At 40.1% G+C, this 21970-nt stretch overlaps 1 long non-coding RNA gene across 1 annotated transcript in view; it reads left to right on the plus strand.

Annotated features, from left to right (window-relative positions):
- Positions 1-14195, plus strand: part of LOC131384414 (uncharacterized) — a 66480-nt gene extending 52285 nt beyond the window's left edge. The window contains exon 3 of the long non-coding RNA XR_009215241.1: positions 14178-14195. This is a non-coding gene — a long non-coding RNA (uncharacterized LOC131384414). The remainder of the gene's footprint in view (positions 1-14177) is intronic.
- The last annotated feature ends 7775 nt before the right edge of the window (positions 14196-21970 follow it).

Below are 21970 nucleotides of genomic sequence, written 5' to 3' on the forward strand. Positions count from 1 at the left end.
GGAGAGGGCACCCAGAGGGGAGTCCACGAGGCACTAGGAACAAGATCTTCTCCTTGCCCAGGATTAATAATTGTATATTATAGTGTAGTGTCAGGAACCAAGATATGATTTAGAAGGCTCGCTTTAGCAAAACCACTTATAAATGAGGTTACCTGGGCAAATAGCTCACACTTGCTGAGCTTGACTTGGTTTTCTTTGGCTGAGAAAGCAAAAGATTAGACTAAATCAGGATTTCCAACTCAATATTGTGATAAATAATAAATAATACATATAGCAGTAAAGATAAAATAATAGGTAGGGTAGAAAAGTTTGTAAATATTTAATAAAAAATTAAGGGAGATTTAGCATTGTCTCCTGTTACAACGCCACTCTACTCACATGAGTTTGATGTGATTTCTTTCTTTTTTTTCTTTTTTTTTTGAGACAAGGTCTCACTCTGTCACCCAGGCTGGAGTACCGTCGTGTGATCATGGCTCATTGCAGCCTTGACCTCCCGGGCTCAAGCGATCCTCCCACCTCAGCCTCCTGTGTAGCTGAGACCACAGGTGCATGCCACCATGCCCGGCTAATTTTTATATTTTTTGTAGAGACAGGGTTTTGCCAGGTTGCCCAGGCTGCTTTCAAATTTCTGGGCTCAACCTATCTGCCCACTTTGGCCTCCCAAAATACTAGGATTATGGGTGTGAACCACCTTGCCCGGCCAGATGTGCTTTCTGGAGTGGGACTACAGCTAGCACAGAATGGCTTAGCCTAGGGAGAGTAAATCATTGTGGCAGATAAGAGAGATATTGGAAGTAGATGACTTGGTAAGGGTTTTTTCTTCCCCCCAGCTCAAAATCTCTAGAGGTCTAAAGCAGTGTTCGGTTCCTAGCCTGTAGACACATGACCTCAAAGAACAGAGAGACCTACTTAGAAGAAGGGTCAAGAATTATCAGACCTTCCAGCTGCACAGACCTGAAATTATTCTCAACTCTGCCACTTGATACAGTGTGTCCTTGAGCAAGAGATATAATCTCTCTGGAAAAAGAGATATATCTAATAATGCCCACCTCACAGGGCTGTTATAGCTGTTTGAAGAGAAAACGTGTCAAACTGGCTGACTTGTAGTCAGCCCTCAATAAACATTGGTTGCCTTCTCTTTTCTCAAAGTGGGCAAGTAGAGAACTGAAAGACATGGAAAAGGTTAGTTTTTCGGGGGGGTGCCTCTTAATGAATGGGAGGACTGCCTCTGAGGGGTGAGGTTTGAGTACTTAGATGCTCTGTAGCAGGGAAAGCAATTTGGTAATCTGTAACCTGAAGCCAAGTAGGTCTGGAGAAGCCATTTTGGTGGCCTGTTCCTTCCCGGAGGCCACAGGGAACATGTCCTCACTCATATCTGCTCCCCTGGGTCCCATTTCCTGGGAGACATGATGGATGAGCCACAGCCAGCAAAGACTTTGTTCCCCATTTATCATCTTCTGGCTTGCTTAGTGGATCCATTTGCTTTTCAACAGGTGAGTCGGATGAGATGGATTACTTGTTGTCAAAACTGTAAGTAATGGAATGTTGTGGTCATTCCTTTGAGATGTAGAATGGGAAACATTTAAGCATTTCAACTTAGCTTAACAGCAAGCTCAGGAAATAGACATTTATGGTTCCAAATCTTCCCTCTCCTACCTGTTTTACTTATTGATTTTAAAATTACCACCCAAAATGCCTTATTCAGGTTGATTTTTTATTATTTTCTTGGCACAAAAGTATTTGGAGAAGGTAAACACTGACTAAAATTAAACATGACAGTACTTTGTACAAATAATTATGGTAAACAGAGATGTGAGAAAACACCACTGGGATTCATTGGTTAGTCTGATTAAATGAGCTCCAGTTGAAGTGCTTCTCTTTGGCAGCCCAGAGTTCAAAGAATGACAAAATCCCACACTCAGGCTTTGCATCCGTTGTGAGAGGCAGAGGAGTGGGAAAAGCATAGGCTTTGGAGTTTAAGAGACCTGGGTTTGAATTTGAGTTTCCCTCCTTACTACATGTGTGACCCTGGAAATACCTTTTAACTATGCTGAGCCTTCATTACCTCATCAAGTTGGAGATAACAAAACCTACTTTGTAGAGCTGTTTTGAAGATTAGACGCAAAGGATATGAAGTGTCTTGCAATTACAGTTACATGACAAACGGTAGCTCAGAAGTTGATAATTATGTCTGTAGTCAGTGCAGATAAATTCAGTATGCCTAGTTTAGCCAGAGCTATTTACCCTGTAGAGCTGTTTCAAAGTCCTACTTTATATACCTTATGATTTTGAGTTCTGTTCTCTAGCCTGGCTGAAATTTACTAGGCTTTTGGAAAAGTTAACAAGTTAATGGACTGGCTTAATATATATAGTCACAAGCTGCCTAAGTGTCCCTATGAAGAAAGTATATCAATAGTTGTAAAAGCATTTGAACATATGTACATTGTATAAGCATAAGATTAATTACAGGTAGCTTATGATGGACACCATACAGGAAGGTCTGCCAGAGATTAAATCTGTGCAGTTTTTCTCTATGCAGAGGTGCCAGAAATGACTTTGGATCATTGAAGGTAGAAGTGTGGGGGTATAGATACTGTTGAATCACTTGGGGAGATACTCTTAGAAGGGTACATTGTCTTTTTTTTTTTCTTTGAGACAGAGTCTTGCTCTGTTGCCCAGGTTGGAGTACAGTGGTCAATAATGGCTCACTGCAGCGTTAACCTTCTGGGCTCAAGTGATCCTCCCACTTCAGCCTCTTGAATAACTGTGGTTACAGGTGTGCACCACTATGCCTGGCTAATTTTTTCATTTTTAGTATGGAGAAGGTGTTGCTATGTTGCCCAGGCTGGTGTCAACTCCTGGCTTCGAGCAATCTTCATGCCTCAGCTTCCCAAAGTGCTGAGATTACAGGCATATGCAATTGCACCTGGCACATTGCCTTTCAGTCACTAATCATAGCTTCCCTTAGAAGGCTGCATGCAGCCACTGCTACTGAAACAGGTAATCCTTTCTCTAATCTCCAATAGCAATTTCCAGCTTCCACTCTGAGTTTTTCTGGTTTGATTGGGAATAGATTTTTTAAATATTTTATTTTATTTATTTAATTTTATTGAGAAGGAGTTTTACTCTTGTTGTCCAGGCTAGAGTGCAATGGTGTGATCTCGGCTCACTGCAATCTCCGCCTCCTGGGTTCAAGCAATTTTCGTGCCTCAGCCTCCTGAGTAGCTGGGACTACAGGCATGTGCCACCACGCCTGGCTAATTTTTTTTATTTTTAGTAGAGACCTCCTGACCTCAATTGATCCACCTGCTTTGGCCTCTCAAGGTACTGGGATTACAGGCATGAGCCACTGCACCCAGCCTGTTTATTTATTATAGAAATGAGGTCTCACTATGTTGCCCAGGCTGGTCTCAAACTCCTGGTGATCCTCCTGCTTTGGCCTCCTAAAATGCTGGGATTACAGATGTGAACCACTGTGACTGGCTGTTTTGGAACACAAAAGAGTTCAATTATAAAAGGACAGTTGAGAATGCAGAGAAGATCCAAATGGCCAAAAACAAGAGAAAAGATGCTAATTAGTGATCAGAAAAAAGCCTTAAGACACAATGAAATATCATTTTATACTCTCTACAAGTCTAAGGTTAAATAGTCTGACCATATCAACTGACAATATGGAGAGAAGCAAAATGTCATACACAGTGGGAAGGAATGTAATTTGATAAACTATTCTGGAAAATTTTGCTTAATGTAATGAAGTTGAAGACACATTTATCCTAGTACTCAGAAATTCCAGTCATAAGTATAGACCCAACAGAATCTTCATTAGTTTTAATAGCCTCCAACTGGAAACAATTCCAATGTCCAGTGAACTGTGGTATAATTACACACTGATACCCTACATTTCCATGTAAATGATCATGCTATAGTTAGTCTAAATAACATTGATGAGATTCATACACATATTATTCCAATTACATAAAGATAACTCAATTAAACTTTAGGTTTTCAAATATGTATATATAAGCAGTAAAGTCCTGAAGAAAGAAAGAAAGGAGGTGGTTACCATAAACACAGTAGTCTGCTGGAGTGGGACTGTGCTGTATCCGGAGAGCTGATTGTGGCATCTCAACCCAAATCTCTGTTGGTAGCTTGGAATCAGCCACAGTTGGAATATTTACATCAAGGAAATCAGCAAGCAGTACAGTCTGAGAGGTTTTTTTTTTTTTTTTTTTTTTTTTGAGAAAGGGTTGTTAGACATTTACCAGCACTTCACTGCATAAAAGTCATGATAATGATTACCTTTATTTATTTATATTTTTGAGACAGGGTCTCGCTCTGTCACCCAGGCTGCTGTGCAGTGGTGTGCTCTTGGCTCACTGGAGCCTTAACTCCCTAGGCTAAAGCCATTCTCCCACCTCACTCTTCTGAGTAGTTGGGACTACAGGCTTGTGCCACTGCGTCCTGTTAATTTTTTTATATTTGTATAGAGACAAGGTCTCCCTGTGTTGACCAGGCTGGTCTCAAATTCCTGGGTTCAAGTGATCGTCCCACCTCAGCCTCCCAAATTGCTAGGATTACAGGCATGAGCGACTGTGCCTGGTAATGGTTACCTTTAAAGGAGATAATAGTTATTGGGGACAGGTATAACTGGGTCTTCTCAGATGTTGGAACTCATTGGGCTTATTAGCCAGACCTTTATTTACACAGATTTTCCCATATGTGTTACATGTCACAATAATCAGTTTTTTCCAAAGACCTAACATAAGTGCAATAAGGTGAGAAAAATAAACTGAAAAAAGAAGGGTGAGTGTGGACAAGGGAGTATTATCAGTCCCACTCTATTTAGCTATAAAGGAAAACCTGCCTGCCCCCTAGTGTGGGTCTTTGGGAAAAGAACGAAGTCAGTTTCTTCATGGAACCCATGAAGTGGAAGTTGCTGGAACTAACTGTGAAATTAGCCCTCCTAGGGAGGCTGATGTGCTGAGTGAGTCTGCGTATGTGAACCTGAGAATTGAACTGGGAGCATAGAGGAGGGGCACTCAGAGCTCCACTTAGCACTTACAGGCTGGAATTGGCCTCTTTTTTGGAATACAGCAGCCTGTTCAAGGATTTGGATCCAAATGGCACTATCTCAAGGTGGACCAGAACCATTAGGGTTGTGCAGGGACTGTCTTCAACAGTGACACTGAGTGACAAGAAGAAGCAATGGCGGTAGTGGACTGCTCAGACCTCATGCTCACCTCATTTGAATGTGAAAGTAGAACTGACATTTTTGGATTAATTCCAGAAGGGAAGGGGGTACATTTTACAATCCCCAATGTATTCATTCAAGAATTGTATCAATGGATACTAAAACCATTAGGTGTAAAATTCTTCATACTAAAACCATTCGTTGTAAAATTCTTGGGGGAATGATATATTCATGTGACTTAAGTGTCACACCAGTTTACTTATGAATTGTAAAGGTAAAATATATCTTTACATTGGAGAGATCTGGTGGTTTCTACCTTAATCACTACTAATGGCATTATGGAGCTTCTACTGTAATACAGAAGTACCTAAGATACTTGTGAAGTGTTGTGCCAAATATATTTTTTTCTTTTGAGATGGAGTGTCATTCTGTCACCCAGGCTGGAGTGCAGTGGCACGATCTTGGCTCACTGCAACCTCTGCCTCCTGGGTTCAAGCAATTCTCCTGCCTCAGCCTCCTTAGTAGCTGGGCTTACAGGCACGTGCCACCACGCCCAGCTAATTTTTGTATTTTTAGTAGAGACAGGGTTTCACCATGTTTGCCAGGCTGGTCTCAAACTCCTGACCTCAGGTGCTCCACCTGCCTCAGCCTCCCAAAGTACTGGGATTACAGGTGTGAGCCACTGCGCCCGGCCTGTGCCAAATATATTTAACCCAAGTCTGAAAAAGGCTTTAGGCCAAACTTCTAGTTTATAGAAGGTAGAAGGGACAGAGGAGCCTAAATAAGACAAGAGAAAATAATCACACAAATTCAGAATGTGAGACATTCAACAAGATGGTTGGCCTGGACTCTTTAAAAAGTCAATGTCATGAAAAGCAAAGTGTGTGCTTGGAGGTTGCTCCAGACTAAAAGGTTAAAGAGCTATGTCAGCCGGAGGGTGATGATTTGGAAAATAAAAAATAATCACAAAAGTACATTTGGAAACAATTGCAGAAATTTGAGTGTGAAACAGATATTACATGACATTAAGGATCATTTAAAATTTTCTTATGGTATTGTGGTTATGGAGGAGAATATTATTATTCTTAGGAGATGAATTTTAAGGAATATAGAAGTAAAATGTTTCTTTTTTTTCTTTTTTCTTTTTTCTTTTGAGACAGAGTTTCGCTCTTGTCACCCAGGCTGGAGTGCTGTGGCGCGATCTTGGCTTACTGCAACCTCTGCCTCCCGGGTTGAAGCGATTCTCCCTCCTTAACCTCCCAAGTAGCTGGGATTACAGGCATGTGCCACCATGCCTGACTAATTATTGTATTTTTAGTAGAGATGGGGTTTTACCATGTTGGCCAGGCTGGTCTCAAACTCCTGATGTCAAGTGATCTGCCTGCCTCGTTCTCCCAAAGTGCTGGGAATACAGGTGTGAGCCATTGGGCCTGGCCATAAAATGTTTCAATTATTGCAATTTACTCTCATATAGTTTTAGAAACATATACACATACAGAGAAAGCAAACAGGGCAAAATGTCAATAATTGTTGAATATAGATGGAGGGTATACAGATATTCATTTTTCTATTACTTCACTGTTTCTGTATGTTTGAAAATTTCATAATTAGGAGTTAGAGGAAAAAAGAGGGAGCAGAGAGACTCAAGGGGAGACAGTAGACTTCCAACTAACAAGATGTGAGGATTCAAAGGATTCACTGGAAAAACGAAGAGATGTGACAATAGTTGTAGTGCGTGTTTGTGAAACAGCAGCTCATGGTTCAAAAAATAGCAGAAGAAGCTTGTTCATGTATAAAATCCAGTGTGAGTGGAGTTATGTGTCAATCCCATAAAGTCATAATGAGAAAGGCCACTTGCAAAAATAGGGGTGGCTTTCTTGTCAGCAGACAGCCCTTTAGGAGTTAGAGGCAGGGACTTTGATTGCAAGAGAAACTGAGATAACTGACAAGACTCAGTTAATCTTCATTTGAAGGCAGAGCTTACCATTGGAGTTTTGGTTTACAGGAGACTTGGAAGGTGCACAGACTGTTCATATTGCCTTTGTCGAGAATAGTTTGATTTGCTTAATTCAGGATCTTACTCTCTCAACCTCAGTGCATTTGTTCAACAGCTGTGGAGGAGGATGGGCAAGGGCCTGCTGCTCACAATATCATGGCTCATACAGCTGTCAGCCTGATTTCTTCTAGAGACAGATGTTCCAAAAATGATCGTGTATTTTCTGTTTTGGCAGCCTGCATGGAGTCTCAGGGCTTTAGAGATGGAGGCACAATCACTTCTTAACCTGGGGTACATAGATTCTTCCCTTGCTGACTGTGGATAAGTTTAGGGATTGCATGAACCCCTTTAAACAGTCTTTCAAATCTCAGCTTTCTTTTTCCCTCTTAGAAAGGATTTCTAGTTTTCAGCAGATTCTAATAAGTAGTTGTAACCTGAGAAACTTAGAAGCCACGGATCTGATTCAACCTCTAAGCCCCATTTAAAAGATAGAGAAACTGAGAGGAAAAAAATGATTAGGAAAAAAAAAAATCAGTTATTAAAATTTTTGGAATGTCTGTGTACTTTGTAGAATTGACCTGATTTTCTGCCACTGCAGACTGAGCTAATGGCCCAGTAAAATGGGTTGAATGAAACAGAGCCACTAGGGAGCTTTTGCTGTCAGCATAGAAACCCCAAATAGCAGAGACAAGTCTGGTTGAAATCCCTAAGAAAGGAAGCAAATTCAGGAACAGCCCCTGCAGTATCTAGAAGCCAGCAACACTGGGGAGACCAATTAGGTTCTTTTGCCTGGATTACATAGGGACAAGCTTTGCAGAAAAAAAAATTGTGTATATATATATATATATATAGAGAGAGAGAGAGAGAGAGAGAGAGAGAGAGAGAGATATCTATGGCAACAAATTCTACCCCTCCACCTACATCATTCTTCTCCACATAGCCCTTCCACCCCTGTTTTAATAAACAACAATGAAACAAAACAAAACAAAAAGTGGATCCCTTGGCAGAACTGACACAAAAAAGATAGTTCAGTTTTTGTTTTTTTTTTCTGAAATAGAGAAAGCACTGTATTTGATGAAGCATTGCTAGGCTTACCAAATAAGATAAGACAGAACGGATTCTTTAAATTATACATTGAGAATGATAGGGGTGGGCATGGGGGTGGAGAATAAATATAACTAAGAATAATGCCATGTAAGTAATTTTTGAGAGGCTTCAAGCATTTGGGTGCCCAGTGGAAGGGACTGGTTGGTCCGGAGGCCACCTCTGCTCCCAGTTGTGGTATCTGTGGGTCATGTGGGATGCCATGCTTTTCCTCCAATCTTCCTATCACCTTCTCTTGCTTGATTCAGGGGCCTCCAGTGGAGCACCCTATTAGGAGCATCTTCCCATGACAAAGTTAGCTTTGATGCCAAGTTCTAAATATTTCTTAGGGGACATCTGTTGGAGATATATATATATATCTGTTGCTTCTAGATTGGGAACTCACTGAGGGCGTATTCAGACATACCACATGGGGGAAAAATACCTTGGTGGGCAAAGCATTTGGGGCCATGGCCCCAAAACACTTTTCAGCCTAGATTTAATTTTGACTAAAAGGTCCCATGCATCTTCTACCTCAGCCTTGTGTCTACTCGCCACTGTTTGGGCAAAGAACCATTATTCATTTGTTCATTCATTCAATTCATCACTCATTTGTTTTATAATTCATGTATTCACTCATCCATTCAGCAAATGTTTATGGGATTGCAATTGCAATATACAATTGCACACTCACCAGACTATTTCTGTGACTACATTTGAGACTAGAGACTTCAGAGTCGTCTTTAACTTTTCTCTTTCCATTGGTTGTATCTACTCTCACCCTGTTGTGTCTGCATAACTGATCCTTCCTGCTATATTTAACCCATTCCATGGCCCTTTCATTCCATTAGCAAGTCTTGTCTATTTCCCATTTTTGCTTTGAGGGGAAAAAGCACAAACCATTTTTCCTCTGCTCTCACACCACCACAACAGTCAACACAGAAGACTTCTGTGACCAGATGTGTGGAAGTTTCCCCCCTAACACCAGGCAAGCAATCAGTTCTGCAGTGGCCACCAGCTGAGCATCCTCCAATTCAATTCTGACACTGTCTACCTGGAGATAGTGTCAGATCCCACAGGCTGAGAGCCCAGTCTCCAAGACTGTCCCCACACTCTGTTCCTGATGCCAACCACAAGCTCCAGGTTGTTTTCCCTGTGCTTCTGACTGACTGGCTAAAAAATCTGGGCTCCCACAATTCCCTCCCTGCGTTTGATTGATTTGCTAGAGTGGTTCGCAGAACTCAGGGAAACACTTTACTTACATTTACTGCTTTATTATATTACAAAGGATACCAATAAAGAGATGTGGTACGAGAGGGGTGTGGAGCTTCCTTGCTCTCTTCGGGCATGTCACCCTCCAGGAACCTCCAGGTACCTCCAGGTGTTCTGCTATCCAGAAGCTCTCCAAACCCTGTCCTTTTGGGTTTTTATGGAAGCTTTATTAAATAGGCATGATTGACTAAATCATTGGCCATTGGTGATCAACTTACCTTCAGTCCTTCTCTCTTCCCTAGAGGTGGGGGAGGCTGGAGCTGAAAGTCCCAACTCTCTAATCATGACTTGTTTTTTCCAGTGACTATCCCCCGTTCTGCAACTACTTAGGGGCTGCCAACCATCAGTCAGCTCACTAGAATAAGAAAAGGTGTCACTTTGGAGATTCTAAGGATTTTAGGAGTTGTATGCTAGGCAATGGGGTCAAATAACAAATATTTCACAGTCTTACAGGCTTCCTCTATCATTTCTACTTTCAGGTCATCTTTAGCTCTTACCTAGATCAAATTTTCCTTAGCTCATATCTAGAGCATTCCACTTCCAGTATGTTGGCATATGCTCCAGCCACAATGAATCACTCACCTGTCTTCCAGCACTCTGTTGTGTTTTCATGCCATTGTGATTCTTCTTGGTCATGCTATACTACTTTTCCTGAAATCTCTTCCCTGCTCCCTCTTTTCTGCTTCTTGAAATTCCACTCATTCTTCAAGGCCAACATATCTGAGCTCAAATATCACTTCTTCTGAGAAGCCCCTCCAAGCTTTATTTCAACCCTTCTTTCCAGTTATTGCAAATTTGAATGTACATTAAAAGTACACTGTGTAATCTAGAGGACTCTGTATATATAATCTGTTTATAGTGCTTTGAGAAGTTTGATTCGTATGGTAACATATGTGTTTCTACCAGATTGGGAGTTTGTTGAGGGCAGGAACTGTCCATTTATTTCTTCATTCATGCTATTTGCAGGCACTAAGCTAGGGACCATGGCTCTCACTGTTTGGCTGGGAGATAAACAGGTAAACTTACCAGTATTGTGTAGAGGGACAATTGCTATGATAGAGGACAGATTCAATGCTTGATGTGTTGTTGTATTAGTCTGTTCTTGCATTGCTATAAAGAACTACCTGAGACTGGGTAATTTATAAAGAAAAGAAGTTTAATTTGCTCTCGATTCTGCAGGCTATACAGGAAGCATGGCTGGGGAGGCCTCAGGAAACTTATAATCATGGCAGAAGGCTAAGGGGAACCAGTCACATCTTACATGGCTGGAGAAGGAGGAAGACAGAGAAGGGGGAGGTGCTATACACTTTTTGCTTTTTTGAGATGAGGTCCCACTCTGTCACCCAGGCTGGAGTGCAGTGGTGTGATCTCGGCTCATTGCAGCGTCCACCTCCCAGGTTCAAGCGATTCTCCTGCCTCAGCCTCCCTAGTAGCTGAGACTACAGGCACGCACCACCATGCCCCGCTAATTTTTGTATTTTTAGTAGAGATGGGGTTTCACCACGTTGGCCAGGCTGGTCTCGAACTCCTGACTTCAAGTGATCCACTCGCCTTGGCCTCCCAAACTGCTGGGATTACAGGCATGAGTTACCATGCCTAGCCAGTGCTACGTACTTTTAAACAACCAGATCTCATGAGAACTCACTGACTTTCATGAAAGCAGGAAAGGGAAAGTCTGCCACCATGATCCAATCACCTCCCACCAGGCCCTTCCTCCAACATTGGTGATTACAATTTTATGTGAGATTTGGTCAGGGATACAAATCCAAACCATATCATTGATCAGGAAAGGAAAGTTCATTGTGGTGGGCTGGAGAATGCTTCATAGAGGCAGAGTTGTGAAGGCAATGTATCCTTTAGTTGTGACTTGAAGGATATATTGTCTTATTTTATTAAATCTAAGCACATTGTTTTTTACATCCTGAATCCAGGATATAATTTTTGATCAATGTATACATTTAATGTGGCAATATTTCTGTCCTCCCAAATCTGGTATTATTTTGGTGGTGTTTCTCATAGTCGCTGACATCTTAGTATTAAAAAGATATAGTAGACTTAGAGTCTGTGGTTGCACAAAATAGACACCAACTTGATTTTTTAAAATTGTGAAGGTGGGGAAGGGGTGGGGTGCATTACTTCCCTATTGCTGCTATAATAAAACACCAGAAACAGTGAATTAAAATAACACATATTTATTCTCTTACAATTATGAAAGTCAGAAATCCAAAATGAGTTTGAAGGAGCTAAAATCAAGATGTCTGCGGTTCCAGTTCCTTTTGGAGACTCTAGGAGAGGAATGCATTCCTTGTCTTTTCCAGCTTCTGGAGGGCTCCTGTATTCCTTGGCTTGTGGCCACATCCTCCATCTTTACATTGTATTACTTCAATCTCTGCTTCTCTTGTCACACAGTCTACTTTCTGAATCTGATTCCTCCTGCCTCACTTTTGCAAGTCTCTTGTGATTACACTGGACCCATCTGGAGAATCCAGGATCATCTACCCATCTCCAGATTCTTAATCACATTGGCACAATCCCTTTTTCCATATAAGGTAACATTCACAGATTTTTGAGGATTAGGACACGGACATCTTTGGGGGCCATTATTCAGCCTACTAAAGAGATAATTTATTTTAAAGATACTGATATGGCTTTAGACATCAAATGTGAGATGATAGCCATGTTCCAGGAAGAGCCTAGAAACTTTGTTTCATATATCTGCCTCTGTCTCTGTGTCTTTATTCATTTCTTTTTTGGCAGACTGACTTCTTCTGCAAGTCAGCCAGTATGTAGAAACATGATTGCTGACAATTCCTGAGACTATAAGTTATGGTTTCAATACCCAGAATTGCTCAGCTCTCTCAACTCTATTCCATATCCTCAAAGAAAAAACTCTGATTGGTGTTCTTGGGTCAATGCCTCCTTCTCTAAGGGTGTAGCCAAAGGTATAGAGCTCTTCCATATTGCACAAAATAACTGCCAGAAAGGAGGCATTTCAAGTCATGCTCATACACTGAAAAATAGTCCTCTATGAAATATGACTAATTGTTCACCAGGAAATTGAGTAAGAGGCTGACATTTCACATAGAAGGTACTAGCACTTACTCAAGTGTTTTTCAAATTGTGGATATCCAAGAAATATTTCCTGAATTGAGTTGTGAAATTTCTCCAAAGTGTCTTTTCATCTATAAGGTTTTGTCACCTGGAGCCTGGAATCCTGCAATTAGTCTCACTGTACCTACCCTCTCCCTTGCCATGCCATAATGTTACAGCCCACATTTTGGACCAGAATTTTTCAGTTGCTTTCTTTTCATCACAGAATAACATTCAAACTCTACCACTGATGTATAAAATGATGGGGCTGGGTGCAGTGGCTCAGGTCTGTAATCCAGCACTTTGGGAGGCCGAGGCGGGCAAATCACTTGAGGTCAGGAGTTCAAGACTAGCCTGGCCAACATGGTGAAATCTCAACTCTACTAAAAATACAAAAATTAGCCAGGCCTTGTGGTATGTGCCTGTAGTCTCAGCTACTATGGAGGTTGAGGCAGGAGAATTGCTTGAACCTGGGAGGCAGAGGTTGCAGTGAGCTGAGACTGTGCCACTGCACTCCAGCCTGGGCAAAAAAGTGAGACCCTGTCTCAAAATAATAAAATAATGAACCCCATTTTTTCCCATCTGGGACATGCAAATATTAATGGCAGTCTCATAAATGTGTTGAGATTAAATGAATTTAAGGGACTGCCATACTTTCCAGCAAATCTCCAATGTGAATCCTCTGCTCTCGTTAGGTTGGTTTCCAACTGGAGCCCAGGCATTTGTCTCAATTCTTTTTTTTTTTTTTTTTTTTGAGGTGGAGTTTTGCTCTTGTTGCCCAGGCAGGAGTGTGATGTCGTGATCTCGGCTCACCGTAACCCCCACCTCCCGGGTTCAAGCAATTCTCCTGCCTCAGCCTCCCGAGTAGCTGGGATTACAGGCACGCATCACCATGCCTGGCTAATTTTGTATTTTTAGTAGAGACAGGGTTTCTCCATGTTGGTCAGGCTGGTCTCGAATTCCCGACCTCAGGTGATCCGCCCGCCTTGGCCTCCCAAAGTGCTGAGATTACAGGCATGAGCCACCGCGCCCGGCCTGCCTCAATTATTCTTGCAGCTACACCTTTGTTTTTGCCTGGGACTCCAGACTCTGGAGTCCTCCTGGCTTCTTTAGTCTTGCCCGATTCCTTCAGGCCCTTCTAGGCTACAAATGTTCATTCTTTCCTTTTATTCTAAGAAAATTTTGAGTCTGTTCTACACAGAGTCTCAGCGCAGATTTTTTAGTCCAATTTCCAACCCAAATGTGGGAAACCATCCATACGCTGCCTTTCTGGTGGCTATTTTGCTTCTACTTGAATAGTTTTAGTGTTGATGAGCTAAACTTAGGCTGCTCGTCCCCATTTTTTCAACAGCTCTAATTAAATAACTAAAACATGTAATTATCTTTTTAGTCATGACTGTCTTGCTTTTTTAATAAAATTTTCAGTTCTTCTAGAGGAACAAAGTAGCTGCTCAAAAGGCATTGATTATATTTATGCCTAAAATTATAATTTCCCAACATTAATAGTTAAACCATTGCTACCATTTTTATTTTCTTTTATTTCAGCTTTACCATACCTGGGAGAAGATGACCTGCCATTATAAGGCTTATGATTATTGTCACAACACCTACAACAGGTTTCTGAGGAGAAAGAAAGCAAAGAAAATCCTCCTGGTTGATGTCTAGTGATACATGCATTAACTTTACTTGGGTCACTTTAGGTTGCCCTTACACAGCATTTGAATTTTTGGGAAAAAAAAAGTTCTGTTGCAAAAATTTTATTCTCTTCTGTGATATCCTTTTAGACTTTTACTATTCATATACAAATATATCCATAATCTATATGCCTGGTTTAATTTTTACAAAAAGTGATATTAGAACATGCTGTGGTCTGAATGTTGGTGTCACCTTAAAATTCACATTTGAAACTAATACTCAGTGTATTAGGGATCTTTGGGAAGTGATTAATTTATGAAGGCTTCACCATCACGACTGGGATTAGTGTCCTTTAAAAAGAGGCTCAAGGAAGCTCCCTTGCCCCTTCCCCCATGTGAGGCTGCAGCAAGGTGCCATCTGTGAAGCAGACAGCAAGCCCTTACCAGACACCGAGTCTGCTGGTACCTTGATCTTGGCCTTCCCAGCCTCCGGAACTGTAAGCAATAAGTTTCTCTTTTTATAAATTAATTACCCAGTCTAAGGTATTTTGTTATAGCAGCCCAAATGGACTGAGACAGACCATATATGCTTCTCTGTACTTCTTTTTAAATAGACTTAATAATATATCAATGACATCTATGTCAATACACAAAATTTAATTATTTTTAATCATGTATCATAATCAGTTATTTTCTCCTGTTGACCAACACATACGTTGTTTCCAGTTGATTCTTGTATTCTGATTCCTTTACCTTAAAAGAAATTAAAATTGTAAAAGACCACTACATTTCCACTCACAAATTGACCCACTGTTAAGGGCTGAATTTCATCCTCCCAGTACATATAGGGGCCATCCAGGTGTAATGCTCTGAGTAAAGGGAACTTGAGAATGGTGGGGACTGTGGTATATTAGAGAGTACAGGCTCCTTCTAAAAGAGCACCCAAGATGCCATGATTCAGCTGATTATTGTCATATGAAAACACGGGTCTCATATTACCAGATCTTCAGGTTTTTTAAAAGAAGCTAGAAATCTGGAATTAGATGTGAAATCTGTCAATTATTTATTTATTTATTTATTTATTTATTTATTTATTTATTTATTTATTTATTTTTGAGTCAGAGTCTCGACCTATTGACTAGGCAGGCTGGAGTGCAGTGGTGCCATCTGGGCTCATTGCAGCCTCGACCTCCTGGGCTCAAGCAATCCTCCCATCTTAGCCTCCAGAGTAGCTGGGACTACAGGCATGTGCCACCATACCCGGCTAATTTTTGTATTTTTAACAGAGATGGGGTTTCACCATGTTGGCCAGGCTGGTCTCGAACTCCTTATCTCAAGGGATTCTCCCACTTTGGCCTCCCAAAGTGCAGGGATTACAGGAGTAAGCCACTGTGCCCAGCCTCCATTTTTAAATGTTCCAAATTAAAAAAAAAATTGCTGGCCAATAATACCCTTCTCCTGCTGGTTAGGTATAACCCACAGGCTACCAGTTTGCAACTTCTGCTCACTGGAACAAGTAATTTGTGGAGCCCTAGGCAATTATCTCTACTCCAAAAGTTCTTAGCATGAGGATGGTGAAGATTAGATGGCGGCAAATAAGTGCACAAGGAAGTCCAAGTCATGTTTTAAACTACTGAGTTTTTTTTTTTTTTTAATTGCAAAACATTTGTTACAGAAATTTCAGAAAGTTTTTCCCATGGTATCTGTCAACTTCTGCTCTGGATTATATATCTAAACAATCAAGCTCAAAGTGCATTGTGAATCCAATAATAGACCTTTAAAAAGAACAATTCTTCTAAGGTTTTATATATATTTATAGTATTGATAGATATGCATACCGTGGTCTATCCATACACGAGGAAAAGATGTATATGTATTTAGCAAACCCAATTTCAAAACCATTGTATTTGTAGGAATTCATTTAAAAATGGTATCTGAATAATTTCCCCCATTATAAACTAGGGTTAGAATGTTTACAAATGAGAGTCTAGGTCCTATATTATGAAATGGCTACGAGTACAGTATACTGCATGTACTGTTTTTACACAGTGGTAGCAGCAATATAAACTCAGGTCAGTAGCAGTAGTGACAGGAAGCAGGTAAGTCTTCATACCATGCTATGGTACTCTTCTGCTGAATCTCTCTTACAAAGACTCTGTGTTCAAGTTTAGAATTATGTGGCTAACAAATATACATGCATATATCATTCAGAACAAGAGTAACTCTAAATAAGGCGAGTTTCTTTTTCCCCCCTCTCAGTTCTCAGTGTATTTTATGTGTACACTCACCAAGTCACAATCAAGAATCTGATCCTGTTGGCTCTAAATCAGAGGTCCCAAACTATTTCCTTTGGGACTGAATGCTGCTGGCAGACATGTTTGCTTGGCTAGCACAGTGTTTGGAAAGCTGAATTTGAATGTCTTTGTGGTGGGATGTGTATTCTGTCATGCCTTACTTACAAACCCTACTTCTTCGGTTGACGTTCACCAGTCCAGTTCACACATTTGTGTTTTCTGGATCTGGCCCCTCCATGTGTTTGAATTTGCAGCCTCTCAATCTATGTGCAGATGGCTGGTTTTAATGATGTGTGGGAAGCTGCGGTGAGATGCTCTTGAGACTTAGAGAGGCAAAAATTGGACGAGGTCAATGCGAACACCAGCCGGGATAGAGGCAGGTGGAGGGTAAATTGGTGGGAAGATCAGGCCTGGGACAAAGTCTAAATGTTTGCCTTTTTCCAAGTGGCCACTGTTTCAGCTTACTGTGCCAGGGTCAACAAGGTATAAAGGTAATGGGGGCAAGGGTCTGTTCGTCTGGTGAAAAAGCAGCTAGTCTTGGACTAAGAGAAGAGAAGCAAGTAGAGGGGAGAAAGAAAGCTGCACATCCAGGCACGAGGCTGAATTTCCCCCTTTGCCCCATAGGCCTCAGCCACCTGTCTCCTCCAGAGGAAGATATGGGTCCTGATTGGCACTGACACTCTTTACAAAGCCTATGGACTCCTAGCCATACACATGTCTTTTCAGTTTCCAGCACAAAACATTGTGCAAATGCACAAAGGCCTGCAGGTTTAAGGAGGCCGGTAGATTAGGTAAGGTAAGGAAGGGAAAATTCTCCTCATTCTTATTGTCATCTGGATTACCTGGTCACCAAAATCCTCTCTTAGATGACCTGTAGAAACAGTCACATGTTGCTTTCATTAGCAGTGATGAGTGCAAGGAAATCATCAGAGAAAAGGTAACAACTACCTTCTGAGAGGAATTAAAGAAAAGAAAAAAATTGCTTTTCCTTAATTGGAACCAGCCTTTCTTTTGGTTGACTCCAATCTGAGAGACAGAATATCCAACTTGTAAAAAGAAGAGAAAGCTTAGGTCAATGCAGGCTGAGAGGAAAGTTTTCTCTACTCATTTTAGGAGCAGTCATTTTCAAAACTGTGCAAATTGGCTCCTCTCTTTTCCAGATGTTGAATGGCTTCTAGTAATGGTAATTTTTCTAAAAGAGTAAACTCTTTAGAACCACCCAGTGCTTCATCAGACACCCAAACACACGCCTCCCACCCCCAGGCTAGGCTCACCCACAAGGTGAAGAAGCCACAAGACAAGGAGGGAGGTCTCTTGTCATATCATTGGATCACACATTCACAGCGATCTGCACACTTCTGCACTATCACAAATGGACTTTTCGCTCTCATCTCTGGCTTAGCAATTTGCACCCAGTAGCTCTGAAGAATCAGAAATGTGTCTTGCATATATCACAGATGCACAACACGTAGACCTTGGCAGACCCAAGAGGTGTTGGCTTGCCATCTCTGGGTCCCATGGCTATACAACCTGCAGTTAATACTTTATTTCATATTATTTGTTCAGTGCTTAAAAAAAAGATTTAAAAATCCCTTGGTTACTTTTTTTTTTGTTTTTAATTTTTCAAAACTGAACATAATTCCCATAGTAAGAAGCCCAACTGTTTGAGTGAATTCCTAACTGGCTTAAGTGTCACAGCAGGCAATAGTAAAATGTTAAGTGCCTTAGAAAAGTCAAAAGAAATGCATAAAGCAGTGCATGCATTTTGTCGACACAAAATTAAGACCGGGTTTGGAGAGAGATTACTTCATTTAAGTCACATTGTTATTGTTAAAGGATAGTGAGTTATAATGCAATATCTAGGCCAAATATATAACCACCTACACACTAGTATCACTTTATCTAGAAACAACATAGTGTTACTAAATGAACATATTTATAAAATACTGTACACTGCTTCTGCATGGGGTTGGCAGATGTAAACAAACAGCTAATTCAACTGGAGTTTAAAATATCATTTTAAGTTCATTTGTCATATAGTCTTTTGCATAACATGCCAGTTCATCTTTCACAAAATCACAACTTGCCTACCACAGCTCGCAGGACTCATTAGAGGGTATACATCACCTTACACACATATTTTACAGTGGTTTACAGGAACATGAAAAGCATCAAGCAGATCAGGAACAAAAATGTCCAGTTCACAAAGATGCTAAATAACGTGGAATTGGGAACATATTAATCATTGCAACATGTGCTTCTTTATTGAATGTTACAGATTTATAAATGATTATAAAGCTCTCCTGTAACGTTCATTAATACAACCACATGCTACAACTATGCTGGGTTAAACATGGGTTACATACATGTTTACATGTGTTTTATAATACAGCATTGCCCAACATATGAATGGTATAGCCTATAGATAGAGCATGATGGATGACTGGATAATATTTATCATCTTTAAAGAAATTAAACAGCCCAAACATTCAGGAAGATTAGACTGTACAGACTCAGAAAGTAAAAAAGAAGAGTACTATCCAGTTATCTACCATAATATTATCTACAGAAACCGTATTTTAGAATACATTTGAAACATTCAGAAGAAACACATTTTGTGTTTTTATCAGTACATTTTTCTCATTTGATTATTCTTATATATATATATTTTAAAAGGGGAACTTTCAAAGTGCTAAATAATATCCTAGACCTGGAAACTTAGACATTTAAAAAATCCAGTTCTGTAAAGTGCTGTATTCTGACTGCTAATACACCTTTTGGCTTGCAGAGATAACATAAACTAGTCTTGACAATTGTACCCAAGCTTTCCAGCTCCTCATCCAAATCTATCAAGGAGGGGCCCTCTAACTATAAATATAAAGTATACTGGTTAAGCAGGAGACCTCCATGGTCATTTTCATAAAACATCCTTAAATTTTTTTTCAAAAGGAACAAGCAATTTAGAACAAATCATTACATATAGTAGTATATAAAAATTGGCACCTTTGAAGCAGGTGATTAAACCAAAGTTATTACTTCCTTGAGCTCTCTATGACTTTATTTACTGTCCTCAGTAACTTGCTGCTCTTAAACTGCTTAATTCACAAAGACAGGTAATTAACGTCCCCTCGATCAGGGATGTGGTGGAATCAATGGGCTGAGCATAAGCTGACTGCACAAAGCCACAGAATCAATGCCACATCGGTGCACAGAGAACCCGGAAATGGAAGGAAATGGACTGAAAAATAACACACATATATGTGCACAGGAAGGAAATGGCTCATGGAAGTTACACAGTTTGTGTCTACAGTCATTTAAGTTTGGCTTATATATTTCACACGTTTCACAAACGTTAGAACTTAATTTTCATGCACAACAAAAGAATCAGGTAATTGCACGATCAGGACTGTTGACTATTTAGTTTCCCAGTTCCTATACTTTTCTCTCTGAAATCACGATGAATGGAAACACTTGCGCTCAAAATTTCTTTCCCTCACTTCCAATATGGCCCAGAATGAGGCCTTGGAGGTGTTTGATGTCAATGAATAGTGTTTTCACCTCCTTCTTGGATTCCTCTATAGACCCTTCAGGGAGCCTTCAGCATTGTGATTGTGCTTGATACTTAAAATCATCAACATGTTAGGATGTAAGTGCATTAAATTGGCAACATCTAATTTAAAGAACAAAAATAAAAAATCTTGGTTCAAACTCTGGTGCTGAGATTTGGCCTTCCTGAGAATCACAGAGAGATGGTCTCAAATGTAAAGTGCCTATTACAACTGTATTAACTATGAGCAAACATGGTTCCTTTTCCTCATTATCAATCAATATGGGAACCAGGAGCTCATCAACCCTTTCAAGTTATATTGCAACTTTGCATGTATGTACATTTTTTTTTTTTTCTTTCTGGAGAGAGAGCCTAGAGTTATCATCAGATCCTCATAGGAATTCATGACTCAAGGAAGTTTAACACAACCGATTTATTCTCAGACCCAGTGCATGTTTGCTGAGAGGGAAATAGCCAGTGTGGGGCCCAATAAAATGTTAAGTGTTTCTAGAACAGCTGTAAATAAGGGAGTCTGGGTGTTTGTTACCAATTCACCTAAATGCCAAGGAGTGAAAAAGGAATAGTTTAATTCTTTACATATGTGACCTCATCACACTTTTTATACCTGAAATGTTTATTCAGAAGAGTTTTTATTTTGTTTTTTATCTTATATTTAAAGACCATGTATTTACTTGATTTCACAAAATGAAGTAAAACTTGGTGTTTTCAATTACAATTAAACAAAAGAAACAGGTAGTATCTCAGGCCAGGAACAATAGGTTGTTTTCCTTAAAGGCTTTATTCTTTTTTAAACATTAATGAGCCAAATAGGAATCCAAAGATTTGGGGTCAAGATTTCTTTGTCCCACTTCCAATCCAGATTCTGATCTAGAAGATGATGCCTCTACTTTAGAGTCTGTAACACTAGCTGGTTTAAAGTTGCGTGTCTATTCAGATTGTACTTGGTGTAAAAACTTTGTTTAGGAAAAGCCAGAATAAATAAGATGTCCTGATAGTGAGTGATTTCAGACAAAAAAGGGCAGGAGGCAAGCAGTGAGTCATTTTGACAACTCTAGTTTGATATGAGGAAAAGTCATAGGAATTTTAAAAAATCGTAATTTCAACATTTGGTCTAATAGTATAATGAGCTCTTTCAATGGAACTTCTTGTATATTAAAAAAAAAATCTGGATTATACTTCAAGGTGATAGAAAAGTCCAAGCCTCTTAAGAAAGCTCTTTATGTCCATCTATTTTATGTATAAATATGTGTCTCTGCATAAATGCATATACATTTGTATAAGTGGCATATACTATAGAACTCTTTATATGGTTTATTTGCTTTCTATTTTGGTCTACTGTATCTTTTTTTATAGCTCTGTCTATAAGAAAAATATTCATGGTATGCTTGCAACTGATGGCTTTGGGTTGATACCAAACTCCCAGTCAAATCTAGGGTTATTTATAGTTTTGAAACTTCCTTAAAAAGTACTTTGGAACATTTCCATAGAAAAGATACCAGCCCTTGAAAAACTCCAATTAAATTTATGCTGAGCTCAGATTAGATGGCAAAACTCTAGGTATGAAAATATCCACATATAACCATATATTCATATACAAAATGGTCATGTGATGAGTGGTGTGAAAAATTGGCAGTTACGTCTTGGAGGTGTTCAGGAGGACGTGGTAGAGCCATGCAAATGATGACGGTCACACAGCAGCACAACACACGACATAAACGGTGAGAACAGAACAGCCCACATGGCAATTTCAGGCTAGTTCTGTCCACCGTGTTTTTTTTTTTTTTTAAGTTCAATATTACATATTCAGTGAATGAATTCATTGATGACAGGTGAGATACAAAA

Source organism: Hylobates moloch, unplaced genomic scaffold, assembly GCF_009828535.3.
Source record: "Hylobates moloch isolate HMO894 unplaced genomic scaffold, HMol_V3 SCAFFOLD_10, whole genome shotgun sequence".
NCBI lineage: Eukaryota > Metazoa > Chordata > Mammalia > Primates > Hylobatidae > Hylobates > Hylobates moloch.